Source organism: Lipotes vexillifer, unplaced genomic scaffold, assembly GCF_000442215.2.
Source record: "Lipotes vexillifer unplaced genomic scaffold, Lipotes_vexillifer_v1.1 scaffold1390, whole genome shotgun sequence".
Taxonomy (NCBI): Eukaryota; Metazoa; Chordata; class Mammalia; order Artiodactyla; family Lipotidae; genus Lipotes; species Lipotes vexillifer.
Window position 1 is genome coordinate 82819 of NW_006789620.1, and position 19009 is coordinate 101827.

At 36.8% G+C, this 19009-nt stretch overlaps 1 pseudogene; it reads right to left on the reverse strand.

Annotated features, from left to right (window-relative positions):
- Positions 1-12079: 12079 nt before the first annotated feature.
- LOC103069857 (zinc finger protein 383-like) lies at positions 12080-17618 on the reverse strand (annotated as a pseudogene).
- Between the last annotated feature and the right edge of the window lie 1391 nt (positions 17619-19009).

Sequence of the window (19009 nt, forward strand, 5' to 3'; positions counted from 1 at the left end):
TATTTCTAATCTCATAACATTGTGGTCAGGAAAGATGCTGAATATGATTTCAGCTTTCTTAAATTTACCAAAGCTTGTTTTGTGACCCAAGATGTGATCTATCCTGGAGAATGTTCTGTGTGCACTTGAGAAGAAAGTGTAATCTGCTATTTTCAGATGGAATGTCGTATAAATATCAATTAAATCTATCTAGTCTATTGTGTCAATTAAAGCTTGTGTTTCCTTATTAATTTTCTGTCTGGATGATCTGTCCATTGGTGTAAGAGAGGTGTTAAAGTACCTCACTATTATTGTGTTATTATTGATTTCCTCTTTTATAGCTGTTAGCATTTGTCTTATACATTGATGTGCTCCTATTATGGGTGCATACATATTTATATTTGTTATATCTTCTTCTTGGATTGATCCCTTGATCATTATGTAGTGTCCTTCCTTGTCTCTTGTAACATGCTTTATTTTAAAGTCTATTTGATATGAGTATTGCTACTCCAGCTTTCTTTTGATTTCCATTTGCATGGAATATCTTTTTCCATCCCCTCAGTTTCAGTCTGTGTGCATCCCTATGTCTGAAGTGGGTCTCTTGTAGACTGCATATATATGGCTCTTGTTTTTGCATCCATTCAGTATGCCTGTGTCTTTTGGTTGGAGTATTTAATCCACTCACATTTAAGATAATTATCGATATGTCTGTCCCTATTCCCATTTTCTTAATTGTTTTGGGGTTTTTTTTGTAGGTCCTTTTCTTCTTTTTTGTTTCCCACTTAGAGAAGGTCCTTTAGCACTTGTTGCAGAGTTGGTTTGGTGGTGCTGAAGTCTCTTAGTTTTTGCTTGTGTGTAAAGCTTTTGATTTCTCCATTGAATCTGAATGAGAACCTTGCTGGGTAGAATAATCTTAGTTGTAGTTTCTTCCTTTTCATCACTTTAAATATATCATGCCACTCCCTTTTGGCTTGTAGCATTCTGCTGAGATATCAGCTGTTAACCTTATGGGAGTTCCCTTTTATGTTATTTGTGGTTTTTCCCTTGTTGCTTTGAATACTTTTGCTTTTTCTTAAATTTTTATCAATTTTATTACTATGTGTATCTGTATGCTTTTCCTTGGTTTTATCTTGCCTCAGACTCTGCACTTCCTGGTCTTGGTGGCTATTTCCTTTCCCATGTTAGGGAAGTTTTCAAATATAATCTTTTCAAATATATTCTTGGGTCATTTCTCTTTCTCTTCTCCGTCTGGGACCACTTTAATGCAAATGTTTGTGTGCTTAATGTTGTCCCAGAGGTCTCTTGGGCTGTCTTCTCTTCTTTTCATTCCTTTTTCTTTATTCTGTTCTGTGGCAGTGAATTCTACCATTCTGTCTTCCAGGTCACTTATCCGTTCTACTGCCTCAATTATTCTGCTACTGATTGCTTGTAGTGTATTTTTCCTTTCAGTTATTGTATTGTTCATCTCTGTTTGTTTGTTCTTTAATTCTTCTAGGTCTTTGTTAAACATTTCTCACATCTTCTCCATTTTTGCCTCCATTCTTTTTCCTAGGTCCTGGATCATCTTCACTATCATTATTCTGATTTCTTTTTCTGGAAGGTTGCCTATCTCCACTTCATTTAATTGTTTTTCTGGGCTTTTATCTTGTTCCTTAATCTGGTACATAGCCCTCTGCATTTTCATTTTGTCTGTCTTTCTGTGAATGTGATTTTCATTCCACAAGCTGCAAGATTGTAGTTTTTCTTGCTTCTGCTGTATGCCCTCTGGTGGATGAGGCTATCTAAGAGGCTTGTGCATGCTTCCTGATGGGAGGGACTTGTGGTGGGTAGAGCAGTGTTGCTCTGATGGGCAGAGCTTAGTACAACTTTAATCCGCTTGTCTGCTAATGGGTGGGACAGAATTCCCCTTCTGTTGGCTGTTTGGCCTGAGGTATCCCAACACTGGAGGTTACAGGCTCTTTGGTGGGGCTAATTGTGGACTCCAGGAGGGCTAATGCCAAGGAGTACGCCCCAGACCTTCTTCTGCCATTGTCCTTGTCCCTGTGGTGAGCCACAGCCACACCCCTCCTCTGCAGGAGACCCACCAACACTAGCAGGTAGGTTTGGTTCAGTCTCCTATGGAGTCGTTGCTCCTTCCCCCTGTGTCCTGATGCACACACTACTTTGTGTGTTACCTCCACGAGTGGAGTGTCTGTTTCCCCCAGTCCTGTCAAAGTCTTGCAATCAGATCTTGCTAGCCTTCAAGGTCTGATTCTCTGGGAATTCCTCCTCACATTGCTGGACCCCCAGGTTGGTTAGCCTGATGTGGGGCTCAGAACCTTCACTCCTGTGGGTGGACTTGTGTGGTATAATTGTTTTCCAGATTGTGAGTCACCCACCTAGTGGTTAATGGATTTGATTTTTTTGTGATTGCTCCCCTCCTACCACCTCATTACAGCTTCTCCTTTGTCTTTGGGTATCTTTTTTGGTGAGTTCCAGTGTCTTCTTATCAATGATTGTTCAGCAATTAGTTGTGATTCCAGTTCTCTCAAAAGAGGGAGTGAGCCCACTTACTTTTACTCCACCATCTTGAACCAATCCTCTCCTGTGAAAAAGCTTTTAAATTTAATTAGGTCCCACGTGGTTTCTTTTGCCTTTATTTGCTTTGCTTTTGGAGACAAATCAAAAGAATATTACTACAATTTATGTCAAAGAGTGTTCTGCCTATGTTTTCTCATAGGATTTTTATGTTTTCTGGTCTTACATTTAGGTCTTTAATCCATTTTGAGTTTATTTTTGTACATCGTAGTAGAGGATGTTCTAATTTCATTCTTTTACATGTAGCTGCCCAGTTTTCCCAACACCACTTATTGAACGACCCCCTTTTCTCCATTGTATATTCTTGCCTTCTTTGTCTTAGATTAAATAATGATAAGTGCATGAGTTTATTTCTGGGCTCTCTATTCTGTGCTACTGATCTATGTGTCTGTTTTTGTGCCAGTACCATACTGTTTTGATTACTGTAGCTTTGTAGTACAGCCTGAAGCCAGGGAGCATGATTTCTCCAGCTTTGTTTTTCTTTCTCAATATTGTCCCCCCCAACCCAGGCCTTTAGTGTTTCCATACAAATTTTAAAATTATTTCTTCTAGTTCTGTGAAAAATATTATTGGTATTTCAATAGTGCTTGCATTGAATCTGTAGATAGCTTTAGGTACTGTGGACATTTTAACAATATTAATTCTTCCAGTCCAAGAACACAATATATCTTTCCATCTGTTTGTGTCACCTTCAATTTTTTCATCAGTGTCTTATAGTTTTCCAAGTCCAGGTCTTTTATCTCCTTACATAAGTATTTTATTCTTAGGTATTTTATTCTTTTTGATGCAATGGTAAATGGTATTGTTTCCTTAATTTCTCTTTCAGTTTGTTCATTGTAAGTGTATAGAAATGCAACAGACTTTCTGTATTATGTTATATTTTCTGTATTAATATTTTGTATGCTACAACTTTACCAAATTCACTGATGAGCTCTAGTAGTTTTCTGGTGGTGTCTTTTGGAGTTTCTACGTATAGCATCATGTCATCTGCAAACAGTGACAGTTTTGTTTCTTCCTTTCCAATTTTTCTTCCTTCTTTCTTCCTTCCTTCCTTTCTTTCTTTCTTTCTTTTTTGTTCTTTCTTTTTCTTTCATTCTTCCTTTCTTTATTCCTTTCTTTCTTTTTTGTCTGATTGCCGAGGCTAGGACTTCCAATATTATGTTGAATAGCACTGGTAAGAGTGGCAATCCTTGTCTTGTTCCTGATCTTAGAGGAAATGCTTCAGATTTTCATGAGTATGATGTTAGCTGTGGGTTTGTCATATATGACCTTTATTATGTGGTGGTATGTTCCCTCTTTGCCCACTTTGTGAAGAGTTTTTATCATAAATTGATGTAGAATTTTGTCATAAGCTTTTTCTGCATCTATTGAAATGATCATATGGTTTTTATTCTTCAATTTGCCAATGTGGTGTATCATATTGATTGATTGGTGGATATTGAAAAAAGCTTGTATCCCTGGGATAAATTCCACTTGATCATAGTGTATGATCCTTTTAATGTTTTGTTGGATTCAATCTGCTAACATTTTGTTGAGGATATTTCATCTATGTTCATCAGTGATATTGGCCTATAATTTTTTTTTATGATATCTTTGTCTGGGTTTGTAATCAGGGTGATGAGTTCAGAACTGTTATTTTCTCTGAAATTCTTTGGAAGCTTTAGAAGGATAGGTGTTCAACTCTTCTCTAAATATTTGGTAGAATTCACCATTGAAGCCACCTGGTCCTGGACTTTTGTTTGTTAGGAGTTTTAAAATTACTCGTTCAATTTTACTACTAGTAATTGGTCTGTTCATATTTTCTATTTCTTCCTGGTTCAGTCACATTGTACCTTTCTTGAACTTGTGTGACTGTTTCCTTTCCTGGGTTAGGGAAATTTTCAGCTATTGTGCTGTCAAATATTTTCTCAGCCCGTTTCTCTCTCTCTCTTCTCCTTCTGTGACCCCCTATAATGTGACTATTAGTGTGCTGACATTTGTCTCAGAGGTCTAATAAACTGTCCTCATTTCTTTTCATCCTTTTTTTCTGTTTAGAGTCAGTGATTTACACTACTTTGTCTTCCAGCTCACTGATCCGTTCCTCCGTATCATCTAGTCTATTGTTGGTTCCTTGTAGCATATTTTTCATTTCATTTATTGTATTCTTCATCTCTGTTTGGTTGTTCTTTTTATCTGCCAGCTCTTTGTTAAAAGCTTCTAACCCTTAACTTCTCCCTCTTCATCCATTCGCCTCCTGAGTTCTTTGATCATCTTTGCAATCATTATTACTCTGAACTCTTTCTTGGAAGGATTGCATATCTTTACTTCACTCAGTTCTTCCAGGATTTTATCTTGTTTCTTCATCTGGAACATGTTCTTCTGCTGCCTCATTTTGTCTAAGTTGCTATTTTTATTTGTCTGGTAGGTTAGTTACATTTCCCAACCTTGGAGAAGTGGTCTTCTGTAGGGGGTGTCCTATGCGTCCCACCAGCACACTCCCCTCTTGTCACCCAATCTAATTCTCCAGAGATTCTCCCTAAGAGGGCTGTGTGTCTTTCTGTTGTGGTGGACTATAAGGGTGTTCTGATATGTTTGGTTAGCCCCCAATCAGATTGGTTGCCAGGACTTGCCTTGTACAGAGGCTGTTGGCTGCTGGTTTAGTGGGGCTTGTTCACAAGAGGCTGACTACAGAACCCTGTGGGAGGGGCTCGGAGGGTAGTGTTTGCTCACTGGTGGGTGGTGTCAGTGTCCAGAAGACTCTGGAGCTGTTGTCTACCCACTGGTAGATGAACCAGGCCCTGGAATTACTACCAGTCTAGTGGTAGACCAAGCTGTGTCCTGAAGTCTGACTGCAGTGCCCAGGGATCCCAGAGCTGGTGTCAGATCACACTGGTGTGTGAGGCCAGTTCCTGACACAATTGGGTATGGTGTACAGGATGTCTCAAAACTTGTGTTGGTCTGCTAGTGGGCAGGGCTGGGGCCCAACTGGTCCCAGGGCATGGTCTGGCCTGCTGTGGGAATGCTGGGTCTGCAGGCTGTGGAATTATGGTTTTTCTGCATCTGATGTCAGTCTCCTTGTGGGTAAGGCTGGTCTAGAGACTAGTACAGACTTGCTGGAAGGCAGGGCTAATGTTTGCCCTATGGTGGGCAGAATTGGATCTTGGCCCTCTGGTGGGCAGGGCTGTGTCCAGATACATGTTTAGAGGAGGCTGTGGGCTCAGGAAGTCTATAAGAAGCCTGTCTGCTGATGTGTGGGTCTGTGTCCCTGCCCAGTTAGTTGTTTGTCCTAGGGCATCCCAGCACTGGTGCCTGTAGACTCCTGCATGGAGCCAGGCTCTCAAGTATCACTGCCACCAGTGTCTATGTCCCCAGGTGAGCCACAGCCACTCCCCACCACCTCTCTGTGAGATTCTCCATGATCAGCAGGTAGGTCTGGCCCATTCTTCTATCAAATTACTGCTTTTGCCCAGGGTCCCAGTGCATGTGAGATTTGTGTGTGCCTTTAAAGGTGAAGTCACTATTTCCCCCAGTCCTTTGGGACTCCCAAAATTATACCCCACTGGCCTTCAAAACCAAATGCTATGGGAGCTTGTCTTCCCAGTGCAGGAGCCCCAGGCTCATAACTGCCACTCCTGTGGGAGAACCTCTGCAATATAATTGTTCTCCCATTTGTGGGTCACCCACCTGGAGGTATGGGACTTGATCATATTGTGAGTCTGCCCCTCTTACCCATCTCGTTGTGGCTTCTTCTTTTAGTCTTTAGTTGTAGAAGATCTTTTCTGGTAGGTTCTGGTCTTTTTCACTGATGGCTGTTCTGAAGAAGTGATGTTGGTGTGCTAGTGAGAGGTGGTGAGCTCAGGGTCTTTCTAACCAACCATCTTTGCTGATCTTCTTTGAGTTTCTTTAAGATTGTTGTTCAAAGTTGTTGTCTATTAAGACCATCCCCTGATGCTTCTTAGGGATAGTTTTGTTGATATTTTTTCTTATTTGAATGGATCATACTTTCCTATTTCTTTGCATATCTTGTGTTTTTTGTTTTGGGTATTTGAACCTTTTAATGTGGTAACTCTGGGGATCTGATTCTTTCCCTTCCCTAGAGTTTGCTGTTTTATTTCATTTTGTTTGATTGTTGTAGGGTGTCTCTGTGTGTCAGGGATCAGCCTGAAATGCTCACTTAAGATCTTTTTAGGTATTTTCTGTCTATGCCTTTTTCTGAGCATGAACAGTGACTTTATAAATTTCTCTGTATGTGTGGTTGCTTTTGAATGTCCTAGCCATTAAATGTTTGACTTCTAAAAGGGGAAAAAGAAAAATGAAGAAAGAAAAATAAAGTACAATCCCTTTAAGTCCTCTGGAAGTCACTTCAGCCACAGTGGGAAGGCCTTGTAAAAGTGGCTGTTTCCTCTGTTCCTGTACTTCTGAGATTAGAAGCAGTAACCAGTGATCAGAGCACTGATCACTGATTTTGGAAGTCCTTGCTCATTCTGTCTCCTACACTTTCCTTGCAAACCATTCCAGAAACAATGGCTGCCATAGCTACTCCTGCTACTAAGAGATGAAACTGACCCAAATTAACCACAATTACCATCCAATTCTTCTCCAAAGTTCCAAACTAGTTACATCAGATTCTGCCCCTGCAACTGCTATGTAGGGAGATGGATTTCTCATGTTTCCCACATTGCCATCTTCCCTCTAGCTCCACTTCTGATCTCCTATGCACACATTTTTGAACCAAATTCACTGCTGAGAAGAATCACTTCTCTTATAGTTAATAAAAGCAATGAAAAATACAAGAAATATTCCTCCTGAACTGTTCTAACCAGATTATATACACACACACAATTGAAAAGATGTCCAAAATATACTTTTGAATTAGAAAAGTAAATTGCAGAGAAATGTGTATAGCATGATTTTACTTATTTTTACTTAAAACTGAAGCAATATTTGTATGTAAAATCTTTTGAATGAGCATTCAGAAAATATATGAAAAGATATACACTGAGCTCTAAACAATAGTTTCATTGCTTAGAGTAGGGAAGTTGTAGTACAATGACGGAGATAAATTTTCTTTTACTTCACCTTATATATTGTTTCATTACTGACTGTGAAAAAGTGTTTGTAATTTTGGTTGCTGTAATATATTTACATACAGGAAATAGGAACAATTAATCATTGTTAATAATAGTAAATTTTAAGAGTAGAGGTAGAGTCAACACTGTAATTAGTTACTTTTTCCTGTTTATTCTTTTATTTGCTAACATTTTTCACATTAAGAAAAGCACCTCTGATTTTCTCAAATTGATTTACAACAGATATGCCATTCTCACTTTTTCCTATTAAGATATACTATAATAATGGTAAAAATTATTTTAAAAAATCATGGGACTTCTAACAAAGGAATTGAAAGAAAAAATGACCTTTGTGGGGCTTCCCTGGTGGCGCAGTGCTTGAGAGTCCGCCTGCCGATGCAGGAGACGCGGGTTCGTGCCCCGTTTCGGGAGGATCCCACATGCCGCGGAGCGGCTGGGCCCGTGAGCCATGGCCACTGAGCCTGCGCGTCCGGGGCCTGTGCTCCACAAATGGAAGAGGCCACAACAGTGAGAGGCCCGCATAACGCAAGAAAAAAAAAAAAAAATGACCTTTGTGAACATTGTCTATATGCATTTTCTTTCTACAGAAAAGGATTAGCTCACATAAGTTCAGGTAGGTTGCTGTTTACAATACAATAGTCACAGGAAACCCCTTAGTGCCCCAATAATTAGGTCGCCATTAAAAATGTTTTCAAAAATTTTACCTTCCAGCCATACTTTTTAGTTAAACAAATTATACTCAAATCCCAAAGATGATAATACATATTAGAGTCAAAAAGGGTTTTAAATCATTTTGAGTCATGCTGGGTTAAAAATATAAATTGTGCTTTTAAAATCTATTTTACACTTATATTGCAAGACTCCTGAGGCTTTTTATATGCTTACTTATACATGGTGTCTCCCAAAGGGAAAGTTATTATGGTGCTTCTTAGGCCGGCCTGATGACAAAATCCTTTTAATAAGTAGCACTTTGAGGGAATAATGTTCCTCATGACACACTAAGAAAAATGAAGTATAAGCCAGTGAACATGGTATTTGAAATGGGTACTCAGTGATCTATGAGTACCCTCAAGTCACTCAATATTATATTCACAGCAATTTATTTTATAATGGCATCTAATATGTTCTGCTTTGTATTCATTGTATTAAAAACTATTTTCTATAGTGCATGGCAGTGGTAGAAACTGTTGGACTGTGACAGATCAATCAGTGATATCAGGGCTATTAAATAGAAGAAAAAAAGACAGGGTGCTATACGTTATAATGGATGCCCATATGATATCATAGACTGATTGCTCACTGTCGAAGATATTGGTCACTTTTATTTTTTTGTTTGGTTAACAATTAATGGTTAAAAATTAGAATACTAGTTGTATATGTCTGTATTTAAATATTTAAAGGGATATATGTGTATAAATTTTATTTATATATAGAATGCCTTTTCTTTTCAATCCTAACAGATCAAGAGAACACATATAGAAGTTCTTAGGACTGGATCACAACTTTTTTCTATCTTTTTCTTTAAAACCTTATTATTATAATTGTAAATATCATTATTCTGAAATAAGTCACATTCTCTAGCCTTATATTGATTTATTCTTTGGATAGGTAACTAAATTTATATTGTTTAAATATTTCAGATGCCTGAATATACTTTCATATACAAAACAGCTCAGGATTCCTTTTTGTTCTTTTAAAAAAAATCTAGGTAATTTTATCACAGCTAGATTTATCATGGGAGATGGTGATCTTCTTACATATTTATATGTTCTGAAATAGTTCATGGAATATTGTATATTTTTAATTTCTCATTCCCACATGTTTGAGCTAGTGAATTCTTTGGGGGTAAGTATTTAACTCTAATTTACATTTTTATTCTGGAATTATTGGTCTAATAAGATTTTCTACCTTTTCTTGAATTAATACTAGTGACTTACACTTTCTAAAAAGTTATAATTTTGTCTAGTGGTAATCATATTAATTTTTTCTTAATTTTGGCTGTGCTGGGTCTTTTTTGCTGCATGCAAGTTTTCTCCAGTTGTGGTGAGTGGGGGCTACTCTTCGTTGCAGTGCACAGGCTTCTCATTGTAGTGGCTTCTCTTGTTGTGGAGCATGGGCTCTAGGTGCACGGGCTTCAGTAGTTGCAGCAAGTGGGCTCAGTAGTTGCAGTTCATGGGCTCTAGGCATGCAGACTTCAGCAGTTGTGGCATGCAGGCTCAGTAGTTGTGGCACATGGGCTTAGTTGCTCCACTGCATGTGGAATCTTCCTGGACCACGGATCAAACCCGTGTCCCCTGCATTGGCAGGTGGATTCTGGACCACTGCATCACCAGGGAAGTCCAGTAATCATGCTAATTTTAAAACTATTAAATTTATATGCATTTTTCATATCTATCCATTACTCATTCATTATTTTGTTGATTTACATCTTCTATGGATTATCAGTTTATAAAAAAACAACAATTTATATTTTTGCTTGTTTAAAAAATATTTTTGTACTATTGATTCAGGTTACTTTCATGGTCTTATGTCAGTTATTTTTGTCTCTATGTCTTAATACTTTCCCTCTATTACCTTTAGGCTTATTTTACTGACATTAAAAAAAACCTACTTGTGTTTTATGTTTGATTAATTAGTAATTGATTGTTAATTAATCTTGCAGATATTCTAACATGTCATGCACTTAGCCTTATGTATTTTACTGGATATAGCATTTACTATCACCTTCACGTTTTTCTATACAGAGCTCTTTGCCATTCATTTTCTGCCAGAGACTTTGTAATTTCAGTATTGATTTCCACTTTAAGTTAATGGTCTCTTAGATGGGCATTAAATAGATATTCAGATATTTTAGGCTCTACTATTGTTTTCAAGTATTTTGTTATTACTATGATCTTGATCCAAAAGCATGTCCTCTATACTGATTCTCATTTTCTGGAACTGATTATAGAGACATATATCTATATATTTTCTCTCCTCTTTTGATAGATGTGTTCATATACACAACATATGGCTTCAGACTGGCATGATATTTTTATTCAGCATAAAGGATGAGGTCTGTATAAAGTGTTTAGCACACCTTAGTTTCAGTTTCTGCTTTCTTCTTCAGAATAAGTTATCTTATATTCAATAATGAAAATTTCTGATAAAAGTCTTCTTAATATTTATTTTATTGATAACACAGTAATAACTATCATAAGAAATATATAAGATTGAATGTTGTACACAATATATTTAAGTTCTTTTACACAAATAATAATTATGATGGCTAACATTTACTGAATATTTATTATGCAACAGGTACTGTTGAAAATTGTTCTAATCAATTTAGGTTTATTATCTCATTTGATCCTCACAACCATGAAGTAGAATCTCTATCCCTGTTTCATAATGTATACACATAATATCACAAAACATATTTCTACAAACAAAGAGAAAAGATTTATAATGATAAAGATTAAACTAGTAACAGTGCTTACGTTTGAAGAGTGTAGGTAGGTATGAAACATGAATTTAGCAATCTGTCAAGTTTAAATCTTTTTCACCATAGAATGTATTTATGCAGTATTTTCAGCATACAAATATATGTATAGAAAAATGTTGATCTAGGACATTGTTCATGAGCTTCTCAAATTGAAGACAAATTATTAAATGTATTTGATAAATATAGTTCTATAGGGAAACTTATTAGGCTATTTAAAAACAATGAAATATTTCTAACTACTGACAGAAAAATTTCTTTGGCATGGGAATGGCAAGTGAAAATGTAGTTATAGCATGTTAATATTTCATAAGGACAAAATCTGGAAGGATTTGATCTAATTACTTGACAGTGGTTTATTCTGGTTGATAGGATTGCAAGTTTTTAAAATTTGTTTCTCTATATTTTTAAAATTTTGTGGTTTAATTTTATAAAAGGAAGTTATCTTTTAAAACAAAGAGTTGTAAATCAATTATTTTAAAATATTAAATTTATATAATTAAATAATGAGAGCAAACACAGATATTCAGGATCAAAGTAATAAAAAGAGGATTCTAAAACATGTGTCTTAAATAAATAAGAGTATACATATCAACAGGAGTCAATACAAATATGTGAGATAAATGAATTAATACTTACATGGTGCTGAGATAAGAATTTGAGGGAAAATGATCAATTTAGACACTTTAATATTTTGGAGTAAATTTTAAAATGGTTTCAATAGTTGAGTATGAAACAAAATTATAGATATTAAAGATATAAATTCCCATGGTTACTCTCAAATATAAACTAATATTTACAATAAGATTTTAGGGTTAAAAATGTGGGTTTCTGGATGTCAATTAAGTTGGAACTATTGATGTTTTCCAACATTCATTTTGTTCACAATGTGTTTCCACTGTTTGAATTCTCTTCAGTTATGTAGACTATGAACCAAGAAAAAGTCTTCTACATAGTCCTTTTACTCATTGTGTTAATCAGCATTATGAATTCTCTGATGTTGAATAAAGCTTGAGCTCCTAGTGGAGGCCTTGCTACAGTTCTTGCATTCATAGAGTTTCTCACCTGTATGCATCTTCTTATGTACAGTGAAATTTGAGCAATAACTAAAGGCCTTTTCACATTCTTTGCATTCCTAGGGCTTCTTACCAGTGTGGAATCTCTGATGTTGGGAAACGTATGAGCTACAACTAAAGGTCTTTCCACAATCTTTACATGCATAGGGTTTCTCACCAGTATGAATTCACTCATGTTGAATAAGACTTGAGCTCCCAGTAAAGGCCTTTCCACGTTCTTTATATCAGGGGTCCCTAGCCACTGGGCCACAGACCAGTACCAGTCCGTGACCTGTTAGGAACCGGGTTGCACACCAGGAGGTGAGTGGCAGGCAAGCAAGCAAAGCTTCATCTGCTGCTCCCCATTGCTCCCTATAGTTCACATTACCACCTAAACCATTGCTTGCATTACCACCTGAATCATCCCCCCACCTCTGTCCATGGAAAAATTGTCTTCCACAAAACCAATCTCTGCTGCCAAAAAGGTTGGGGACCGCTGCTTTACATTCATAGTGTTTCTAACCAGTATGAATTCTCTGGTGCTGAGCAAGTTTTGAGTTCCTATTAAAGGCCTTCCTACATTCCTTACATTCATAGGGTTTCTCACCAGTATGAAATCTGTGATGTTTGGTAAGATAAGAGCTCCAAAAAAATGTCTTTCTATATTCCTTACATTCATTCAGTTTCTTACCAGTGCGAATTTTCTGATGTTGGGAAAGGTATGAGCTAATTCTAAAAGCTTTACCACATTCCTTACATTCATAGGTTTTCCACCAGAATGAATTCTTTGATGTTGAGAAAAGTATGAGGTTCAACTAAAAGCCTTCCCACGTTGTCTACGTTCATAGGGTTTCTCACCAGTATGAATTCTCTGATGTCACAAAAGTTCTGAGCCACAATAAAAGATTTCTCACATTCCTCACCTTCATGGAATTTCTAACCACTGTGAATTTTCTGATGTTTAGTAAGGGCTGAACCACAACTAAAGGACTTTCCACAATCCCCACATTCATAGAGTTTCTCACCAGTAGGAGTTCTCTGGTGTTGAGTAGGTTGTGAGATACAACTAAAAGCCTTTCCACATTCCTTACATTCATATGGTTTCTCTTCATTTTCAATCGTGTGTGTGTGTGTGTGTGTGTGTGTGTGTGTGTGTGTGCATGTAGAGTAAAAGATACATGCTGATTGAAAGCAGGTACATCTTCATGGGCAATTATTACTTGGCTGAAATATGCCTCCTGATGTAACTCATGTCTCTCAAACTGATCTTTAACATTCCCAAACATTTCTGACACTTGAGATTGGCCTTCTAATTCTTTCCATTAACTCCAATTGGAATGTTTATGCATTACTAATTTTTTTCCTTAAAGATGGTTTCTTGGTTGAAGACTTTGATGCTTGATCTGAAATGAAATTAATATTAAACTTTTGCCTTTTTTTTCTTCTATTCTGGGAGAAATAAAACTTACATAGTAGAGAAGGTAGAAGTAAACTCAAAATGTTTCAAATCAAGTTCTAATAGTAAATGGCTAAGACACTACTAAAATATAGCTATGAATTTCAGAAAATGAGAAATTAAAGCAAAGAGTGAAGAAATTCCATTAGGGAAAATCAAGAAAATCATTAAGTAAAGAGATTAAGTTAATGGTTCTCAAAAATTTGTATGACTCAATAATTTGGGAAGATTGGTAAATATACATTACCCTGGGTGATTATCCAAACCAAAGGAAGGATTGGTTAATTATACATATTTCTATACATATAATATCATCCTGTATAATAAAAAATGAGAGGAATAGAATAACTATCTCATAAGATAATGTGAGAATTAAATAAGTATAACCAGTGGATGTTTCTTAGATGAAAGAAGGACATAGAGCTTGCTAACCAATAATATATTGGAAACGATCTGAAGGTAGGTTAATGGAAGGTAGAATTCCTGGTTATAACCTAAGGAAAAATGTCAAATGAGTCAGGCATGAATTGAGTTAGGGAAGACTTCTATGGCTGAACTTAAATATGTTGTGAAAATTTCAATGAAAATACTATTTGGGAATTCCATGAAACATACTGTAGTGGAGGTGGACATTGCTCAGGAAACACTACAATGGGGACAGACTGAGGGGTAAGTCATCTATAAGTTCATAAAATAGGGAAAAAATGGGTAACTATGTGGTCTTGTGGTAAAACTTAGAAGAATTGGGTACTTTTGTACCCCCACACTGAAATACTAGCTTAAAATTGGGGGGCAAATCACTAAATCACTCTAAGCCTCTGTGCAGTAAGAGATTAACCTTTTCCAAAGAAAGGTTTGGTGCTTGACCAGCTCCTGGTAGGTAACTTCTAAGGCCTTTGTATACTCTCTAATAAGATTACCTTTTTTTACCTAGAGACCTTTCTTTAGCCGTACAAGATAACATATGCTAAAAATGTGATTTATGAAAGGGGTCTTGGACCATGTAGTACTAACTTGACCTCTGAAGGGGCTGGAGACTGAGGTCAGCCACATGGGAGTGATGTCTATATGACCCAAACCAATAAAAACCCTGGACACAAAAGCTTGGGTGAGCCTCTTTGGCTGGCAATACTCCTTGTGTGTTGCCAAACACTGCTGAGAAAATTAAGTGCTGTCCACATGACTCCATTGGAAGAGGACAACTGAAGCTCATGATTACTGTCTCTTGGATTCTCCTCTATGTGCCTCTTCCCTGATTTTAACTGGTACTATTCCATTGTAATAAACTGCAAAATAAACTCAGTATAACAGCTCTTCTTAAAATCGGAATTATTTTAGTGAACATAAAGGTGGGCTTGGGGACCTCCTAACTGCATTTTGTGTCAGAAGCGGAGTCTGCTAGAATGACCCTGGTTCATTGAAACATGGAAAAAGCACTGGGATAAGAAAGCATGAGAGTGTGGGGGCTGATACTCTTAGAATCCAGGGTGGCCACCTAGTTATCATGGTATGAAACTGCAGTTATGTTGCGATCAGTTACTGAAGTTAAAGTTACCAATGGAATTCAGAAATGATAGCTCCAACTCCTGAGGTGCTGGCTCACTACATACATAAGAAAAAACAAAGCAAAAAGAAACAAGTGAAATACACAATCCATTGGTTTTTGTTCTCTGTAATCTAGTCCAAGATTGTATTTCATCTATTCCATGCTATCCAAGAGGGGAAAATATGCTGAAGTAAATAGCTAAAACAATTGAGTGATTGGTAGGAGAATGGAAAAAGATAAATGTAAAATTCAAGGGAATCATCACAGCAGGGTGGAAAATTTTAAATGTTTTTTTAAAAAAGAGAATAAAGCAGAAAATGATGGAAGTGAAACAAATGTCTAAACACAGCAGTGTTCGAGGTGAGGTAGATCAATAGAAGCCTGTGCCAGTCCCTCATCATTGAAGGACACTAAACAAATCTACTATATTTCCTCTGATTTGAAAGAAACTATTGCAAAGAGAACAATAGGAAATATGACTTTGAATTGCATGTGGAGATCAAACTAATCAATAAAAGGATTGACAAAAGCGCCAAGGTCCCTTCGTCTGACCTCTGGCTGAAGACCCAAGGCCATATGCAAATATTGGTGTTAAATGGCCGAGAAGAGGGGGAGAAACTTTTCTGGGACTCCTTGACATGGGAACCCAAGCTACTGTGATTCAAAAATACATTGGTGAAGACCTACAGGGCTACATTTAGTTTGGGAGGATTATGAGGATGTACCAGTTGATGACGTTAAGTTGAAAGCTTGGATAAAAATTGAATGAACATAATTTATGTGAACTGGTTTCATCTCCTCTATTTGAATATATGACAAGAATGGATATTATGTTTGTCTAGTAATACTTCCCTTACCTAGTATTATAAAAAGAAGGCGTGTAAATTCACTGTTTAGCCAGTATTGAGTAGAAGTGCTAAATGGTAACCAACAGAATGCTGAAGCTCAAACTGGTTGTTAATTTGAAACTGAATCGAATACCTGGTGAATAGAATACTTACTAAAAGAGATTACCACTTTGATGCCCTTTTAGTAGCTGGAGCGATGGTACCAACAAATTCTTTCCAACGTTCTGTGTGGACTGCATCCTGGGACTTATTTTGAAAGCCAGTGAGTGCCACCCAGCAGAAACTAGTCAGATATTGGATGAGAAAATGTCCATATACTGTGATAGAACACAAACCATTTGAGAGTCTCTCATTAGCTTGCTTAACTGAAACTTCTGCTATGACTAAAGAACACAAAAATCATGAAACCTAGCATACTCATAATGTCCTTGAGCAATTGGATTATGACGCATCCTGCTTTAAAAAAAATGTTTCTTTTGCTATGGGCTCCTTAAACTTATTCGATTTGTTTTGTCAAGTTTCAGCCATTATTTCTTTAAAAAAATTTTTTTTCTGCTGCCACTCCTCTTTTTTGGGGGTGACTCGAAATACTCATATATTAGGCTGCTTGAAGTTATCCTACAGCTCACTAATACTCTTTTCCTTTATAAAACTTTTCTCTAAGTTTCTCTTGCTTTGCTATCAAGTTCACTAATCTTTTCTTCTGCAATGTGTAGTCTGTTAACTCCATCCAGTATACTTTTCAACTCAAACATTGTATTTTTCAACTCTAGAAACTGAATTTCAGTGTTTAAAAATATATTATCTCCAGGGAGATCAGTTCGGTGTTTTAGGGAGAGTGGGAGGGAGGCTTAAGAGGAAGGGGATATGGGGATATATGTATAAATATAGCTGATTCACCTTGTTGTATGGCAGAAACTAACACAACACTGTAAAGGAACAATACTCCAATAAAGATGAAAAAATATATATTGTCTCTGCTTAATTTTTGAACATTTAGAATATAGTTATCATTGCCAGTGTTTTCTGTTAATCCTAATATTTGTCAGTTCTGGTTAATTTTTATTGATTGAAAAATTCTCATCATTAGGGATCTTTTATTCCTGCCTCATTTCATGCATAATAATCTTTGATTGAATGCTACACACTGTGAATTTTACCTTACATGCTGGATTTTGTTTTCCTCTAAATCTTCTTTTGCTTTGTTCTGGGGTCCAGTTAAATTACTTGAAAATAGTTTGATGGTTTCAGATCCTCCCTTTATAATTTGTTAGGAGAATTCAGAGCATCACACATTTTGCTGACTAGTCCCCTGTCCTCACTACTAAGGCAAGACATTGCTGAGTAGTCTGACCAATACACCATGAATTATGAGTTTTTCCAATCTGGCTGGTGGGAGTAGGTATTGTTCCTGGCCTTGTGTGAGTGCTGGGCACAGGTCCCTTCAATCCTTTGAATATTCTTCCCCCAGCTTCAGGTAGTTTCTCATATGCTGATCAGTACTCTGGTTAACACTCAAAGGTGACATTCTGCAGATCTTTAGGATTCCCTCACTCTGCAGCTCTCTCTTCTTTAGTACTCCTCTGAACACTTGTTGCCTTGATCATCGCTGACTCCCAGTTCCATCTCTTCAGCTCAGGAAGTCTACTTAGTTCTCACTTCTTTTCTGTGCTTCATACTAGAATCTCACTTAAGGCAGAAAAATGAGGCAATCATAGGGTTTTGTTTGCTTCCTTTCCCTCAAGAATCACTGTTCTTCATTGCCTAATATCCAGATGTTCATGAAAAATCTTTTTTTTTTTTCTGATTGTTGTTTCAGGCAGGATAGTAAAAGAAATTCCTGTTACTCCATCTTGACTGGAGGCATAATCTCTCAGAGCATTGGTACATTTATTTTTAAGGCTATTTTTTCCTGGATATAAAATTCTAGTTTGACAGTTTCTTTCAGTATGTTAAAGATGTCTTCCAGTTATCTTATTACTTTCATAATTTCTGATGAAAAGTCTGGGAATTCTTTGTTCCTGTTATTAATGAGTCTTCTTTCTCTGACCACTTTATAAATCTGTCTCTTTATCATTTCTTTTCAAAAATTGATTTGATGAACATAGATAGACTTTCCTTGTTTTTACTCTGAGTTCTCTGAAGTAGGTGGGTCTGTGGATTTATAGTTTTCTTCTCATTTGGAAAATAATCAGCCATCCTTCTTTCAAATATCTGATGCCTCCTTCTTTTCTGGAATTCCAATTCATCTTAGACCACTTGATATTGTCCCCCAGGTTATGATTGTTTTCTTGATCTCTGTGCTTCATTTGGGATAATTTCTATTTCTTTGTTTACAAAATCAATATCTTACTTTCTGAACTGTGTAATCTATTAAAATCATTCACTATTTTTATGCTCCCCAAATTTCATTTGATTATTTTGCTATGTCTTCAATTTATCTCTCCATTATATTCACATATTCCTCTAACTTTATAAGCTTATTAAACATATTTATAGTAGTTGTTTTAACATTCTTGTCTGCTAATTTCATGATCTCTTCTTCTATTAACTGTTCATTTCATCTGATTGTAATCATGCTTCTTTCATGTCTAGTAGTTTTTTTGTTTGTTTGTTCTGTTTTGTTTTGTTTTGTTTTAGTTTTTTGTGGTATGTGGGCCTCTCACTGTTGTGGCCTCTCCCGTTGCAGAGCACAGGCTCCGGACGCGCAGGCTCAGCGGCCATGGCTCACGGGCCCAGCCACTCCACGGCATGTGGGATCTTCCCAGACCGGGGCACAAACCCGTGTCCCCTGTATCGGCAGGTGGACTCTCAACCACTGCACCACCAAGGAAGCCCCATGTCTAGTAGTTTTTGACTGGATGGTGGAAATCATGATGTTATGTTGCTGAATGCTGAATTTGTTAGTTTCCTTCAAAGAATTTTGGATTTTGTTCTGGATTAAGCATTGTTAGGACAGGTTTAGGACAGTATTTCTTGTGAGCTAGTTTAATTCTAT